Below are 16,080 nucleotides of genomic sequence, written 5' to 3'. Positions count from 1 at the left end.
TGGCCTCGGGAGCCCCCAATTAAAAAGCTGTTTCAGTGACCTCTGCGCCTGTATATAGTTAACCATTTACTGCTCAATAATCTCTGGGAGCAAGGGACAGGCAGTGTGGTCCGGGAGCACCAATTTAAAAAGCTATTTCAGTGACCTCTGCGCCTGTATATAGTTAACCATTTACTGCTCAATAATCCTTCGGAGCAGGGTACAGGCAGTGTGGCCTCAGGCGCCCCCAATTAAAAAACTGTTTCAGAGACCTCTGTGCTGTATACAGTTAACCATTTACTGCTCAATAATCCCTGGGAGCAGGGGACAGGCGGTGTGGCCTCGGGAGCCCCCAATTAAAAAGCTGTTTCAGAGGCCTCTGTGCTGTATATAGTTAACCATTTACTGCTCAATAATCCCTGGTTGCAGGGGACAGGCAGTGTGGTCTCGAGTGCCCCCAATTAAAAAGCTGCTTCAGAGACCTTTGTGCTGTACATAGTTAACCATTTACTGCTCAATAATCCCTGGGAGCAGGGGACAGGCAGTGTGGCCTCGGGAGCCCCCAGTTAAAAAGGTGTTTTAGAGACCTCTGTGCTGTATATAGTTAACCATTTACTGCTCAATAATCCCTGGGAGCAGGGGACAGGCAGTGTGGCCTCGGGAGCCCCCAATTAAAAAGCTGTTTCAGAGGCCTCTGTGCTGTATATAGTTAACCATTTACTGCTCAATAATCCCTGGGAGAAGGGGTCAGGCAGTGTGGCCTCGGGAGCCCCCAGTTAAAAAGCTGTTTCAGTGACCTCTGTGCTGTACGTAGTTAACCATCTCCTGCTCAATAATCCCTGGGAGCAGGGGACATGCAGTGTGGCCTCGGGAGCCCCCAATTAAAAAGCTGTTTCAGTGACCTCTGTGCTGTACGTAGTTAACCATCTCCTGCTCAATAATCTCTGGGAGCAGGGTCAGGCAGTGTGGCCTAGGGAGCCCCCAATTAAAAAGCTGAATCAGTGACCTCTGTGCTGTATATACTTAACCATTTATTGCTCAACAATCCCTGGGAGCAGGGGACAGGCAGTGTGGCCTTGGGAGCCCCCAATTAAAAAGCTGTTTCAGAGGCCTCTGTGCATTATATCGTTAACCATGTACTGCTCAATAATCCCTGGGAGCAGGGGACAGGCAGTTTGGCCTTGTGAGTCACCAATTAAAAAGCTGTTTCAGAGACCTTTGTGCCTGTGTATAGTTAACCATTTACTGCTCAAAATCCCTGGGAGCAGGGGACAGGCAGTTTGGCCTCGGGGGCCCCCAATTAAAAAGGTGTTTCAGACACTCTGTGCTGTATATAGTTAACCATTTACTGCTCAATAATCCCTGCGAGCAGGGGACAGGCAGTGTGGCCTCGGGAGTCCCCAGTTAAAAAGGTGTTTCAGACACTCTGTGCTGTATATAGTTAACCATTCACTGCTCAATAATCCCTGGGAGCAACGGACAGGCAGTGTGGCCTCGGGAGCCCCCAGTTAAAAAGGTGTTTCAGATACTCTGTGCTGTATATAGTTAACCATTTACTGCTCAATAATCCCTGGGAGCAGGGGTCAGGCAGTGTGGCCACGGGAGCCCCAATTAAAAAGCTGTTTCGGAGACCTCTGTGCCTGTATAGAGTTAACCATTTACTGCTCAATAATCCCTTGGAGCAGGGGACAGGCAGTGTGGCCAAGGGAGCACCCATTTAAAAATCTGTTTCAGAGACTTCTGCGCCTGCATATAGTTAACCATTTACTGCTCAATAATCCTTCGGAGCAGGGGACAGGCAGTGTGGCCTCGGGAGCCCCCAATTAAAAAGCAGTTTCAGAGACATCTGTGCCTGTATATAGTTAACCATTTACTGCTCAATAATCCCTGAGAGCAAGGGTCAGGCAGTGTGGCCTCGGGAGCTCCCAATTAAAAAGCTGTTTCAGTGACCTCTGCGCCTGTATATAGTTAACCATTTACTGCTCAATAATCCCTGGGAGCAAGGGACAGGCAGTGTGGTCCGGGAGCACCCATTTAAAAATCTGTTTCAGAGACTTCTGCGCCTGTATATAGTTAACCATTTACTGCTCAATAATCCTTCGGAGCAGGGGACAGGCAGTGTAGCCTCGGGTGCCCCCAATTAATAAACGGTCTCAGAGACCTCTGTGCTGTACAGAGTTAACCATTTACTGCTCAACAATCCCTGGGAGCAGGGGACAGGCAGTGTGGCCTGGGGAGCCCCCAATTAAAAAGCTGTTTCAGATACTCTGTGCTGTATATAGTTAACCATTTACTGCTCAATAATCCCTGGGAGCAGGGAACAGGCAGTGTGGCCTCGGGAGCCCCCAGTTAAAAAGGTGTTTCAGAGACCTCTGTGCTGTATATAGTTAACCATTTACTGCTCAATAATCCCTGGGAGCAGGGGACAGGCAGTGAGGCCTCGGGAGCCCCCAATTAAAAAGCTGTTTCAGAGACATCTGTGCCTGTATATAGTTAACCATTTACTGCTCAATAATCCCTGGGAGGAGGGGACAGGCAGTGTGGCCTCGGGAGCCCCAATTAAAAGGCTGTTTCAGAGACTTCTGTGCTGTATATAATTAACCATTTACTGCTCAATAATCCCTCTGAGCAGGGGACAGGCAGTGTGGTCCGGGAGCTCCCAATTAAAAAGCTGTTTCAGAGACCTCTGTGCTGTATACAGTTAACCATTTACTGCTCAATAATCCCTGGGAGCAGGGGACAGGCAGTGTGGTTACGGGAGCCCCCAATTAAAAAGCTGTTTCAGAGACCTCTGTGCCTGTATATAGTTAACCATTTACTGCTCAATAATCCCTGAGAGCAAGGGCCAGGCAGCGTGGCCTCGGGTGCCTCCAATTAAAAAGCTGTTTCAGTGACCTCTGCGCCTGTATATAGTTAACCATTTACTTCTCAATAATCCCTGGGAGCAGGGCACAGGCAGTGTGGCCTCGGGAGCCCCCAATTCAAAAGCTGTTTCAGAGACCTCTGTGCTGTATATAGTTAACCATTTACTGCTCAATAATCCCTGGGAGCAAGGGACAGGCAGTGTGGTCCGGGAGCACCCATTTAAAAAGCTGTTTCAGAGACCTCTTTGCTGTATATAGTTAACCATTTACTGCTCATTAATCCTTCGGAGCAGGGGACAGGCAGTGTAGCCTCGGGTGCTCCCAATTAAAAAGCTGTTTCAGAGACCTCTGTACTGTACAGAGTTATCCATTTACTTGTCAATAATCCCTGGCAGAAAGGGGGTAGGCAGGTTAGCCTCGGGATCCCCCAATTAAAAAGCTGTTTCCGAGATCTCTGTGCTGTATACAGTTAACCATTTACTGCTCAATAATCCCTGGGAGCAGGGGACAGGCAGTGTGGCCTTGGGAGCCCCCAATTAAAAGCTGTTTCAGAGGCCTCTGTGCATTTTATAGTTAACCATTTACTGCTCAATAATCCTTCGGAGCAGGGGACAGGCAGTGTGGCTCTGGGAGCCCGCAATTAAAAAGCTGAATCAGTGACCTCTGTGCTGTATATAGTTAACCATTTACTGCTCAACAATCCCTGGGAGCAGGGGACAGGCAGTGTGGCCTGGGGAGCCCCCAATTAAAAAGCTGTTTCAGAGGCCACTGTGCATTATATAGTTAACCATTTACTGCTCAATAATCCCTGGGAGCAGGGGACAGGCAGTTTGGCTTTATGAGTCACCAATTAAAAAGCTGTTTCAGAGACCTTTGTGCCTGTATATAGTTAACCATTTACTGTTCAATAATCCCTGGGAGCAGGGGACAGGCAGTTTGGCCTCAGGGGCCCCCAATTAAAAAGCTGTTTCAGATACTCTGTGCTGTATATAGTTAACCATTTACTGCTCAATAATCCCTGGGAGCAGGGGACAGGCAGTGTGGCCTCGGGAGCCCCCAGTTAAAAAGGTGTTTCAGAGACCTCTGTGCTGTATATAGTTAACCATTTACTGCTCAATAATCCCTGGGAGGAGGGGACAGGCAGTGTGGCCTCGGGAGCCCCAATTAAAAGGCTGTTTCAGAGACTTCTGTGCTGTATATAATTAACCATTTACTGCTCAATAATCCCTCTGAGCAGGGGACAGGCAGTGTGGTCCGGGAGCTCCCAATTAAAAAGCTGTTTCAGAGACCTCTGCGCCTGTATATAGTTAACCATTTACTGCTCAATAATCCCTGGGAGCAGGGGACAGGCAGCGTGGCCTCGGGAGCCTCCAATTAAAAAGCTGTTTCAGTGACCTCTGCGCCTGTATATAGTTAACCATTTACTTCTCAATAATCCCTGGGAGCAGGGCACAGGCAGTGTGGCCTCGGGAGCCCCCAATTAAAAAGCTGTTTCAGAGACCTCTGTGCTGTATATAGTTAACCATTTACTTCTCAATAATCCCTGGGAGCAGGGCACAGGCAATGTGGCCTCGGGAGCCCCCATTTAAAAAGCTGTTTCAGAGACCTCTTTGCTGTATATAGTTAACCATTTACTGCTCATTAATCCTTCGGAGCAGGGGACAGGCATTGTAGTCTCGGGTGCTCCCAATTAAAAAGCTGTTTCAGAGACCTCTGTGCTGTATATAGTTAACCATTTACTGCTCAATAATCCCTGGGAGCAAGGGACAGGCAGTGTGGTCCGGGAGCACCCATTTAAAAAGCTGTTTCAGAGACCTCTTTGCTGTACATAGTTAACCATTTACTGCTCAATAATCCCTGGGAGCAGGGGACAGGCAGTGTGGCTCCGGGAGCCCCCAATTAAAAAGCTGTTTCAGAGACCTCTGTGCTGTACAGAGTTATCCATTTACTTCTCAATAATCCCTGGGAGAAGGGGGCAGGCAGGTTGGCCTCGGGATCCCCCAATTAAAAAGCTGTTTCCGAGATCTCTGTGCTGTATACAGTTAACCATTTACTGCTCAATAATCCCTGGGAGCAGGGGACAGGCAGTGTGGCCTTGGGAGCCCCCAATTAAAAAGCTGTTTCAGAGGCCTCTGTGCTGTATATAGTTAATCATTTACTGCTCAATAATCCCTGGGAGCAGGGGACAGACAGTGTGGCTTCAGGAGCCCCCAATTAAAAAAACTGTTTCAGAGGCCTCTGTGCTGTATATAGTTAACCAATTACTGCTCAATAATCCCTGGGAGCAGGGGTAGGCTGTTTGGCCTTGGGAGTCCCCAATTAAAAAGCTGTTTCAGAGACCTTTGTGCCTGTATATAGTTAACCAATTACTGCTCAATAATCCCTGGAAGCAGGGGGAAAGCAGTTTCGCCTCGGGAGCCCCCAATTAAAAAGCTGTTTCAGAGACCTCTATGCTGTATAAAGGGAACCGTGTACTTCCCAATAATCCCTGGGAGCAGGGGACAGGCAGCGTGGCCTCGGGAGCTCCCAATTAAAAAGCTGTTTCAGAGACCTCTGTGCCTGTATATAGTTAACCATTTACTTCTCAATAACCCCTGGCAGCGGGGGACAGCCAGTGAGGCCTTGGGAGCCCCCAATTAAAAAGCTGTTTCAGAGACCTCTGTGCTGTATATAATTAACCATTTACTTCTCAATAATCCCTGGGAGCAGGGGACAGGCAGTGTGGTCCGGGAGCCCCCAATTAAAAAGCTGTTTCAGTGATCTCTGCGCCTGTATACAGTTAACCATTTACTGCTCAATAATCCCTGGGAGAAGGGACAGGCAGGTTGGCCTCGGGAGACCCCAATTAAAAAGCTGTTTCAGACATCTCTGTTCCTGTATAGAGTTAACCATTTACTGCTCAGCAATCCCTGGGAACAGGGGTCAGGCAGTGTGGCCTCGGGAGCCCCCAATTAAAAAGCTGTTTCAGAGACCTCTGTGCCTGTATAGAGTTAACCATTTACTGCTCAATAATCCCTTGGAGCAGGGGACAGGCAGTGTGGCCTCGGGAGCCCCAATTAAAAGGCCGTTTCAGAGACTTCTGTGCTGTACATAGTTAACCATTTACTGCTCAATAATCCCTGGGAGCAGGGGACAGGCAGTGTGGCCTCGGGAGCCCCCAATTAAAAGGTTGTTTCAGAGACCTCTGTGATGTATATAGTTAACCATTTACTGCTCAATAATCCCTGGGAGCAGGGGACAGGCAGTGTGGCCTCGGGAGCCCCCAATTAAAAAGCTGTTTCAGAGACATCTGTGCCTGTATATAGTTAACCATTTACTGCTCAATAATCCCTGGGAGCAGGGGACAGGCAGTGTGGCCTCGGGAGCCCCCAATTAAAAAGCTGTTTCAGAGACATCTGTGCCTGTATATAGTTAACCATTTACTGCTCAATAATCCCTGAGAGCAAGGGTCAGGCAGTGTGGCCTCGGGAGCTCCCAATTAATAAGCTGTTTCAGTGACCTCTGCGCCTGTATATAGTTAACCATTTACTGCTCAATAATCCCTGGGAGCAAGGGACACGCAGTGTGGCCTTGGGAGCCCCCAATTAAAAAGCTGTTTCAGAGACCTCTGTGCCTGTATATAGTTAACCATTTACTTCTCAATAATCCCTGGGAGCAGGGGTAGGCTGTTTGGCCTTGGGAGTCCCCAATTAAAAAGCTGTTTCAGAGACCTCTGTGCTGTATATAGTTAACCGTGTACTTCCCAATAATCCCTGGGAGCAGGGGACAGGCAGTGTGGCCTCGGGAGCTCCCAATTAAAAAGCTGTTTCAGAGACCTCTGTGCCTGTATGTAGTTAACCATTTACTTCTCAATAACCCCTGGCAGCGGGGGACAGCCAGTGAGGCCTTGGGAGCCCCCAATTAAAAAGCTGTTTCAGAGACCTCTGTGCTGTATATAATTAACCATTTACTTCTCAATAATCCCTGGGAGCAGGGGACAGGCAGTGTGGTCTGGGAGCCCCCAATTAAAAAGCTGTTTCAGTGATCTCTGCGCCTCTATACAGTTAACCATTTACTGCTCAATAATCCCTGGGAGAAGGGACAGGCAGGTTGGCCTCGGGAGCCCCCGATTAAAAAGCTGTTTCAGACGTCTCTGTGCCTGTATAGAGTTAACCATTTACTGCTCAGCAATCCCTGGGAACAGGGGTCAGGCAGTGTGGCCACGGGAGCCCATAATTAAAAAGCTGTTTCGGAGACCTCTGTGCCTGTATAGAGTTAACCATTTACTGCTCAATAATCCCTTGGAGCAGGGGACAGGCAGTGTGGCCAAGGGAGCCCCCAATTAAAAGGCTGTTTCAGAGACCTCTGTGCTGTATATAGTTAACCATTTACTGCTCAATAATCCCTGGGAGCAGGGGACAGGCAGTGTGGACTCGGGAGCCCCCAATTAAAAAGCTGTTTCAGAGACATCTGTGCCTGTATATAGTTAACCATTTACTGCTCAATAATCCCTGAGAGCAAGGGTCAGGCAGTGTGGTCCGGGAGCACCCATTTAAAAAGCTGTTTCAGAGACTTCTGCGCCTGTATATAGTTAACCATTTACTGCTCAATAATCCTTCGGAGCAGGGGACAGGCAGTGTAGCCTCGGGTGCCCCCAATTAAAAAACTGTTTCAGAGACCTCTGTGCTGTACAGAGTTAACCATTTACTGCTCAATAATCCCTGGGAGCAGGGGTCAGGCAGTGTGGCCTCGGGAGCCCCAAGTTAAAAAGCTATTTCAGTGACCTCTGTGCAGTATATAGTTAACCATTTACTGCTCAACAATCCGTGGGAGCAGGGGACAGGCAGTGTGGCCTGGGGAGCCCCCAATTAAAAAGCTGTTTCAGAGGCCACTGTGCATTGTATAGTTAACCATTTACTGCTCAATAATCCCTGGGAGCAGGGGACAGGCAGTTTGGCCTTATGAGTCACCAATTAAAAAGCTGTTTCAGAGACCTCTGTGCTGTATATAGTTAACCATTTACTGCTCAATAATCCCTGGGAGCAGGGGACAGGCAGTGTGGCCTCGGGAGCCCCCAATTAAAAAGCTGTTTCAGATACTCTGTGCTGTATATAGTTAACCATTTACTGCTCAATAATCCCTGGGAGCAGGGGACAGGCAGTGTGGCCTCGGGAGCCCCCAGTTCAAAAGGTGTTTCAGAGACCTCTGTGCTGTATATAGTTAACCATTTACTGCTCAATAATCCCTGGGAGCAGGGGACAGGCAGTGATTCCTCGGGAGCCCCCAATTAAAAAGCTGTTTCAGAGACATCTGTGCCTGTATATAGTTAACCATTTACTGCTCAATAATCCCTGGGAGGAGGGGACAGGCAGTGTGGCCTCGGGAGCCTCAATTAAAAGGCTGTTTCAGAGACTTCTGTGCTGCATATAATTAACCATTTACTGCTCAATAATCCCTCTGAGCAGGGGACAGGCAGTGTGGTCCGGGAGCTCTCAATTAAAAAGCTGTTTCAGAGACCTCTTTGCTGTATATAGTTAACCATTTACTGCTCATTAATCCTTCGGAGCAGGGGACAGGCATTGTAGTCTCGGGTGCTCCCAATTAAAAAGCTGTTTCAGAGACCTCTGTGCTGTATATAGTTAACCATTTACTGCTCAATAATCCCTGGGAGCAAGGGACAGGCAGTGTGGTCCGGGAGCACCCATTTAAAAAGCTGTTTCAGAGACCTCTTTGCTGTACATAGTTAACCATTTACTGCTCAATAATCCCTGGGAGCAGGGGACAGGCAGTGTGGCTCCGGGAGCCCCCAATTAAAAAGCTGTTTCAGAGACCTCTGTGCTGTACAGAGTTATCCATTTACTTCTCAATAATCCCTGGGAGAAGGGGGCAGGCAGGTTGGCCTCGGGATCCCCCAATTAAAAAGCTGTTTCCGAGATCTCTGTGCTGTATACAGTTAACCATTTACTGCTCAATAATCCCTGGGAGCAGGGGACAGGCAGTGTGGCCTTGGGAGCCCCCAATTAAAAAGCTGTTTCAGAGGCCTCTGTGCTGTATATAGTTAATCATTTACTGCTCAATAATCCCTGGGAGCAGGGGACAGACAGTGTGGCTTCAGGAGCCCCCAATTAAAAAAACTGTTTCAGAGGCCTCTGTGCTGTATATAGTTAACCAATTACTGCTCAATAATCCCTGGGAGCAGGGGTAGGCTGTTTGGCCTTGGGAGTCCCCAATTAAAAAGCTGTTTCAGAGACCTTTGTGCCTGTATATAGTTAACCAATTACTGCTCAATAATCCCTGGAAGCAGGGGGAAAGCAGTTTCGCCTCGGGAGCCCCCAATTAAAAAGCTGTTTCAGAGACCTCTATGCTGTATAAAGGGAACCGTGTACTTCCCAATAATCCCTGGGAGCAGGGGACAGGCAGCGTGGCCTCGGGAGCTCCCAATTAAAAAGCTGTTTCAGAGACCTCTGTGCCTGTATATAGTTAACCATTTACTTCTCAATAACCCCTGGCAGCGGGGGACAGCCAGTGAGGCCTTGGGAGCCCCCAATTAAAAAGCTGTTTCAGAGACCTCTGTGCTGTATATAATTAACCATTTACTTCTCAATAATCCCTGGGAGCAGGGGACAGGCAGTGTGGTCCGGGAGCCCCCAATTAAAAAGCTGTTTCAGTGATCTCTGCGCCTGTATACAGTTAACCATTTACTGCTCAATAATCCCTGGGAGAAGGGACAGGCAGGTTGGCCTCGGGAGACCCCAATTAAAAAGCTGTTTCAGACATCTCTGTGCCTGTATAGAGTTAACCATTTACTGCTCAGCAATCCCTGGGAACAGGGGTCAGGCAGTGTGGCCTCGGGAGCCCCCAATTAAAAAGCTGTTTCAGAGACCTCTGTGCCTGTATAGAGTTAACCATTTACTGCTCAATAATCCCTTGGAGCAGGGGACAGGCAGTGTGGCCTCGGGAGCCCCAATTAAAAGGCCGTTTCAGAGACTTCTGTGCTGTTCATAGTTAACCATTTACTGCTCAATAATCCCTGGGAGCAGGGGACAGGCAGTGTGGCCTCGGGAGCCCCCAATTAAAAGGTTGTTTCAGAGACCTCTGTGATGTATATAGTTAACCATTTACTGCTCAATAATCCCTGGGAGCAGGGGACAGGCAGTGTGGCCTCGGGAGCCCCCAATTAAAAAGCTGTTTCAGAGACATCTGTGCCTGTATATAGTTAACCATTTACTGCTCAATAATCCCTGGGAGCAGGGGACAGGCAGTGTGGCCTCGGGAGCCCCCAATTAAAAAGCTGTTTCAGAGACATCTGTGCCTGTATATAGTTAACCATTTACTGCTCAATAATCCCTGAGAGCAAGGGTCAGGCAGTGTGGCCTCGGGAGCTCCCAATTAATAAGCTGTTTCAGTGACCTCTGCGCCTGTATATAGTTAACCATTTACTGCTCAATAATCCCTGGGAGCAAGGGACACGCAGTGTGGCCTTGGGAGCCCCCAATTAAAAAGCTGTTTCAGAGACCTCTGTGCCTGTATATAGTTAACCATTTACTTCTCAATAATCCCTGGGAGCAGGGTAGGCTGTTTGGCCTTGGGAGTCCCCAATTAAAAAGCTGTTTCAGAGACCTCTGTGCTGTATATAGTTAACCGTGTACTTCCCAATAATCCCTGGGAGCAGGGGACAGGCAGTGTGGCCTCGGGAGCTCCCAATTAAAAAGCTGTTTCAGAGACCTCTGTGCCTGTATATAGTTAACCATTTACTTCTCAATAACCCCTGGCAGCGGGGGACAGCCAGTGAGGCCTTGGGAGCCCCCAATTAAAAAGCTGTTTCAGAGACCTCTGTGCTGTATATAATTAACCATTTACTTCTCAATAATCCCTGGGAGCAGGGGACAGGCAGTGTGGTCTGGGAGCCCCCAATTAAAAAGCTGTTTCAGTGATCTCTGCGCCTCTATACAGTTAACCATTTACTGCTCAATAATCCCTGGGAGAAGGGACAGGCAGGTTGGCCTCGGGAGCTCCCGATTAAAAAGCTGTTTCAGACGTCTCTGTGCCTGTATAGAGTTAACCATTTACTGCTCAGCAATCCCTGGGAACAGGGGTCAGGCAGTGTGGCCACGGGAGCCCCCAATTAAAAAGCTGTTTCGGAGACCTCTGTGCCTGTATAGAGTTAACCATTTACTGCTCAATAATCCCTTGGAGCAGGGGACAGGCAGTGTGGCCAAGGGAGCCCCCAATTAAAAGGCTGTTTCAGAGACCTCTGTGCTGTATATAGTTAACCATTTACTGCTCAATAATCCCTGGGAGCAGGGGACAGGCAGTGTGGACTCGGGAGCCCCCAATTAAAAAGCTGTTTCAGAGACATCTGTGCCTGTATATAGTTAACCATTTACTGCTCAATAATCCCTGAGAGCAAGGGTCAGGAAGTGTGGTCCGGGAGCACCCATTTAAAAAGCTGTTTCAGAGACTTCTGCGCCTGTATATAGTTAACCATTTACTGCTCAATAATCCTTCGGAGCAGGGGACAGGCAGTGTGGTCCGGGAGCTCTCAATTAAAAAGCTGTTTCAGAGACCTCTTTGCTGTATATAGTTAACCATTTACTGCTCATTAATCCTTCGGAGCAGGGGACAGGCATTGTAGTCTCGGGTGCTCCCAATTAAAAAGCTGTTTCAGAGACCTCTGTGCTGTATATAGTTAACCATTTACTGCTCAATAATCCCTGGGAGCAAGGGACAGGCAGTGTGGTCCGGGAGCACCCATTTAAAAAGCTGTTTCAGAGACCTCTTTGCTGTACATAGTTAACCATTTACTGCTCAATAATCCCTGGGAGCAGGGGACAGGCAGTGTGGCTCCGGGAGCCCCCAATTAAAATGCTGTTTCAGAGACCTCTGTGCTGTACAGAGTTATCCATTTACTTCTCAATAATCCCTGGGAGAAGGGGGCAGGCAGGTTGGCCTCGGGATCCCCCAATTAAAAAGCTGTTTCCGAGATCTCTGTGCTGTATACAGTTAACCATTTACTGCTCAATAATCCCTGGGAGCAGGGGACAGGCAGTGTGGCCTTGGGAGCCCCCAATTAAAAAGCTGTTTCAGAGGCCTCTGTGCTGTATATAGTTAATCATTTACTGCTCAATAATCCCTGGGAGCAGGGGACAGACAGTGTGGCTTCAGGAGCCCCCAATTAAAAAAACTGTTTCAGAGGCCTCTGTGCTGTATATAGTTAACCAATTACTGCTCAATAATCCCTGGGAGCAGGGGTAGGCTGTTTGGCCTTGGGAGTCCCCAATTAAAAAGCTGTTTCAGAGACCTTTGTGCCTGTATATAGTTAACCAATTACTGCTCAATAATCCCTGGAAGCAGGGGGAAAGCAGTTTCGCCTCGGGAGCCCCCAATTAAAAAGCTGTTTCAGAGACCTCTATGCTGTATAAAGGGAACCGTGTACTTCCCAATAATCCCTGGGAGCAGGGGACAGGCAGCGTGGCCTCGGGAGCTCCCAATTAAAAAGCTGTTTCAGAGACCTCTGTGCCTGTATATAGTTAACCATTTACTTCTCAATAACCCCTGGCAGCGGGGGACAGCCAGTGAGGCCTTGGGAGCCCCCAATTAAAAAGCTGTTTCAGAGACCTCTGTGCTGAATATAATTAACCATTTACTTCTCAATAATCCCTGGGAGCAGGGGACAGGCAGTGTGGTCCGGGAGCCCCCAATTAAAAAGCTGTTTCAGTGATCTCTGCGCCTGTATACAGTTAACCATTTACTGCTCAATAATCCCTGGGAGAAGGGACAGGCAGGTTGGCCTCGGGAGACCCCAATTAAAAAGCTGTTTCAGACATCTCTGTGCCTGTATAGAGTTAACCATTTACTGCTCAGCAATCTCTGGGAACAGGGGTCAGGCAGTGTGGCCTCGGGAGCCCCCAATTAAAAAGCTGTTTCAGAGACCTCTGTGCCTGTATAGAGTTAACCATTTACTGCTCAATAATCCCTTGGAGCAGGGGACAGGCAGTGTGGCCTCGGGAGCCCCAATTAAAAGGCCGTTTCAGAGACTTCTGTGCTGTACATAGTTAACCATTTACTGCTCAATAATCCCTGGGAGCAGGGGACAGGCAGTGTGGCCTCGGGAGCCCCCAATTAAAAGGTTGTTTCAGAGACCTCTGTGATGTATATAGTTAACCATTTACTGCTCAATAATCCCTGGGAGCAGGGGACAGGCAGTGTGGCCTCGGGAGCCCCCAATTAAAAAGCTGTTTCAGAGACATCTGTGCCTGTATATAGTTAACCATTTACTGCTCAATAATCCCTGGGAGCAGGGGACAGGCAGTGTGGCCTCGGGAGCCCCCAATTAAAAAGCTGTTTCAGAGACATCTGTGCCTGTATATAGTTAACCATTTACTGCTCAATAATCCCTGAGAGCAAGGGTCAGGCAGTGTGGCCTCGGGAGCTCCCAATTAATAAGCTGTTTCAGTGACCTCTGCGCCTGTATATAGTTAACCATTTACTGCTCAATAATTCCTGGGAGCAAGGGACAGGCAGTGTGGCCTTGGGAGCCCCCAATTATAAAGCTGTTTCAGAGACCTCTGCGCCTGTATATAGTTAACCATTTACTGCTCAATAATCCCTGGGAGCAAGGGACACGCAGTGTGGCCTTGGGAGCCCCCAATTAAAAAGCTGTTTCAGAGACCTCTGTGCCTGTATATAGTTAACCATTTACTTCTCAATAATCCCTGGGAGCAGGGGTAGGCTGTTTGGCCTTGGGAGTCCCCAATTAAAAAGCTGTTTCAGAGACCTCTGTGCTGTATATAGTTAACCGTGTACTTCCCAATAATCCCTGGGAGCAGGGGACAGGCAGTGTGGCCTCGGGAGCTCCCAATTAAAAATCTGTTTCAGAGACCTCTGTGCCTGTATATAGTTAACCATTTACTTCTCAATAACCCCTGGCAGCGGGGGACAGCCAGTGAGGCCTTGGGAGCCCCCAATTAAAAAGCTGTTTCAGAGACCTCTGTGCTGTATATAATTAACCATTTACTTCTCAATAATCCCTGGGAGCAGGGGACAGGCAGTGTGGTCTGGGAGCCCCCAATTAAAAAGCTGTTTCAGTGATCTCTGCGCCTCTATACAGTTAACCATTTACTGCTCAATAATCCCTGGGAGAAGGGACAGGCAGGTTGGCCTCGGGAGCCCCCGATTAAAAAGCTGTTTCAGACGTCTCTGTGCCTGTATAGAGTTAACCATTTACTGCTCAGCAATCCCTGGGAACAGGGGTCAGGCAGTGTGGCCACGGGAGCCCCCAATTAAAAAGCTGTTTCGGAGACCTCTGTGCCTGTATAGAGTTAACCATTTACTGCTCAATAATCCCTTGGAGCAGGGGACAGGCAGTGTGGCCAAGGGAGCCCCCAATTAAAAGGCTGTTTCAGAGACCTCTGTGCTGTATATAGTTAACCATTTACTGCTCAATAATCCCTGGGAGCAGGGGACAGGCAGTGTGGACTCGGGAGCCCCCAATTAAAAAGCTGTTTCAGAGACATCTGTGCCTGTATATAGTTAACCATTTACTGCTCAATAATCCCTGAGAGCAAGGGTCAGGCAGTGTGGTCCGGGAGCACCCATTTAAAAAGCTGTTTCAGAGACTTCTGCGCCTGTATATAGTTAACCATTTACTGCACAATAATCCTTCGGAGCAGGGGACAGGCAGTGTAGCCTCGGGTGCCCCCAATTAAAAAACTGTTTCAGAGACCTCTGTGCTGTACAGAGTTAACCATTTACTGCTCAATAATCCCTGGGAGCAGGGGTCAGGCAGTGTGGCCTCGGGAGCCCCAAGTTAAAAAGCTATTTCAGTGACCTCTGTGCAGTATATAGTTAACCATTTACTGCTCAACAATCCGTGGGAGCAGGGGACAGGCAGTGTGGCCTGGGGAGCCCCCAATTAAAAAGCTGTTTCAGAGACCTTTGTGCCTGTATATAGTTAACCATTTACTGCTCAATAATCCCTGGGAGCAAGGGACAGGCAGTTTGGCCTCAAGGGCCCCAAATTAAGAAGCTGTTTCAGATACTCTGTGCTGTATATAATTAACCATTTACTGCTCAATAATCCCTGGGAGCAGGGGACAGGCAGTGTGGCCTCGGGAGCCCCCAATTAAAAAGCTGTTTCAGATACTCTGTGCTGTATATAGTTAACCATTTACTGCTCAATAATCCCTGGGAGCAGGGGACAGGCAGTGTGGCCTCGGGAGCCCCCAGTTCAAAAGGTGTTTCAGAGACCTCTGTGCTGTATATAGTTAACCATTTACTGCTCAATAATCCCTGGGAGCAGGGGACAGGCAGTGAGGCCTCGGGAGCCCCCAATTAAAAAGCTGTTTCAGAGACATCTGTGCCTGTATATAGTTAACCATTTACTGCTCAATAATCCCTGGGAGGAGGGGACAGGCAGTGTGGCCTCGGGAGCCTCAATTAAAAGGCTGTTTCAGAGACTTCTGTGCTGCATATAATTAACCATTTACTGCTCAATAATCCCTCTGAGCAGGGGACAGGCAGTGTGGTCCGGGAGCTCTCAATTAAAAAGCTGTTTCAGAGACCTCTGTGCTGTATATAGTTAACCATTTACTGCTCAATAATCCCTGGGAGCAGGGGACAGGCAGTGTGGTTACGGGAGCCCCCAATTAAAAAGCTGTTTCAGAGACCTCTGTGCCTGTATATAGTTAACCATTTACTGCTCAATAATCCCTGAGAGCAAGGGCCAGGCAGCGTGGCCTCGGGTGCCTCCAATTAAAAAGCTGTTTCAGTGACCTCTGCGCCTGTATATAGTTAACCAATTACTTCTCAATAATCCCTGGGAGCAGGGCACAGGCAGTGTGGCCTCGGGAGCCCCCAATTAAAAAGCTGTTTCAGAGACCTCTGTGCTGTATATAGTTAACCATTTACTGCTCATTAATCCTTCGGAGCAGGGGACAGGCAGTGTAGCCTCGGGTGCTCCCAATTAAAAAGCTGTTTCAGAGACCTCTGTACTGTACAGAGTTATCCATTTACTTCTCAATAATCCCTGGGAGAAGGGGGCAGGCAGGTTGGCCTCGGGATCCCCCAATTAAAAAGCTGTTTCCGAGATCTCTGTGCTGTATATAATTAACCATTTACTTCTCAATAATCCCTGGGAGCAGGGGACAGGCAGTGTGGTCCGGGAGCCCCCAATTAAAAAGCTATTTCAGTGATCTCTGCGCCTGTATACAGTTAACCATTTACTGCTCAATAATCCCTGGGAGAAGGGACAGGCAGG

This window comes from Scyliorhinus torazame, chromosome 23 (assembly GCF_047496885.1).
Source record: "Scyliorhinus torazame isolate Kashiwa2021f chromosome 23, sScyTor2.1, whole genome shotgun sequence".
Classification (NCBI taxonomy): Eukaryota; Metazoa; Chordata; class Chondrichthyes; order Carcharhiniformes; family Scyliorhinidae; genus Scyliorhinus; species Scyliorhinus torazame.
This window is presented reverse-complemented; position numbering follows the sequence as displayed.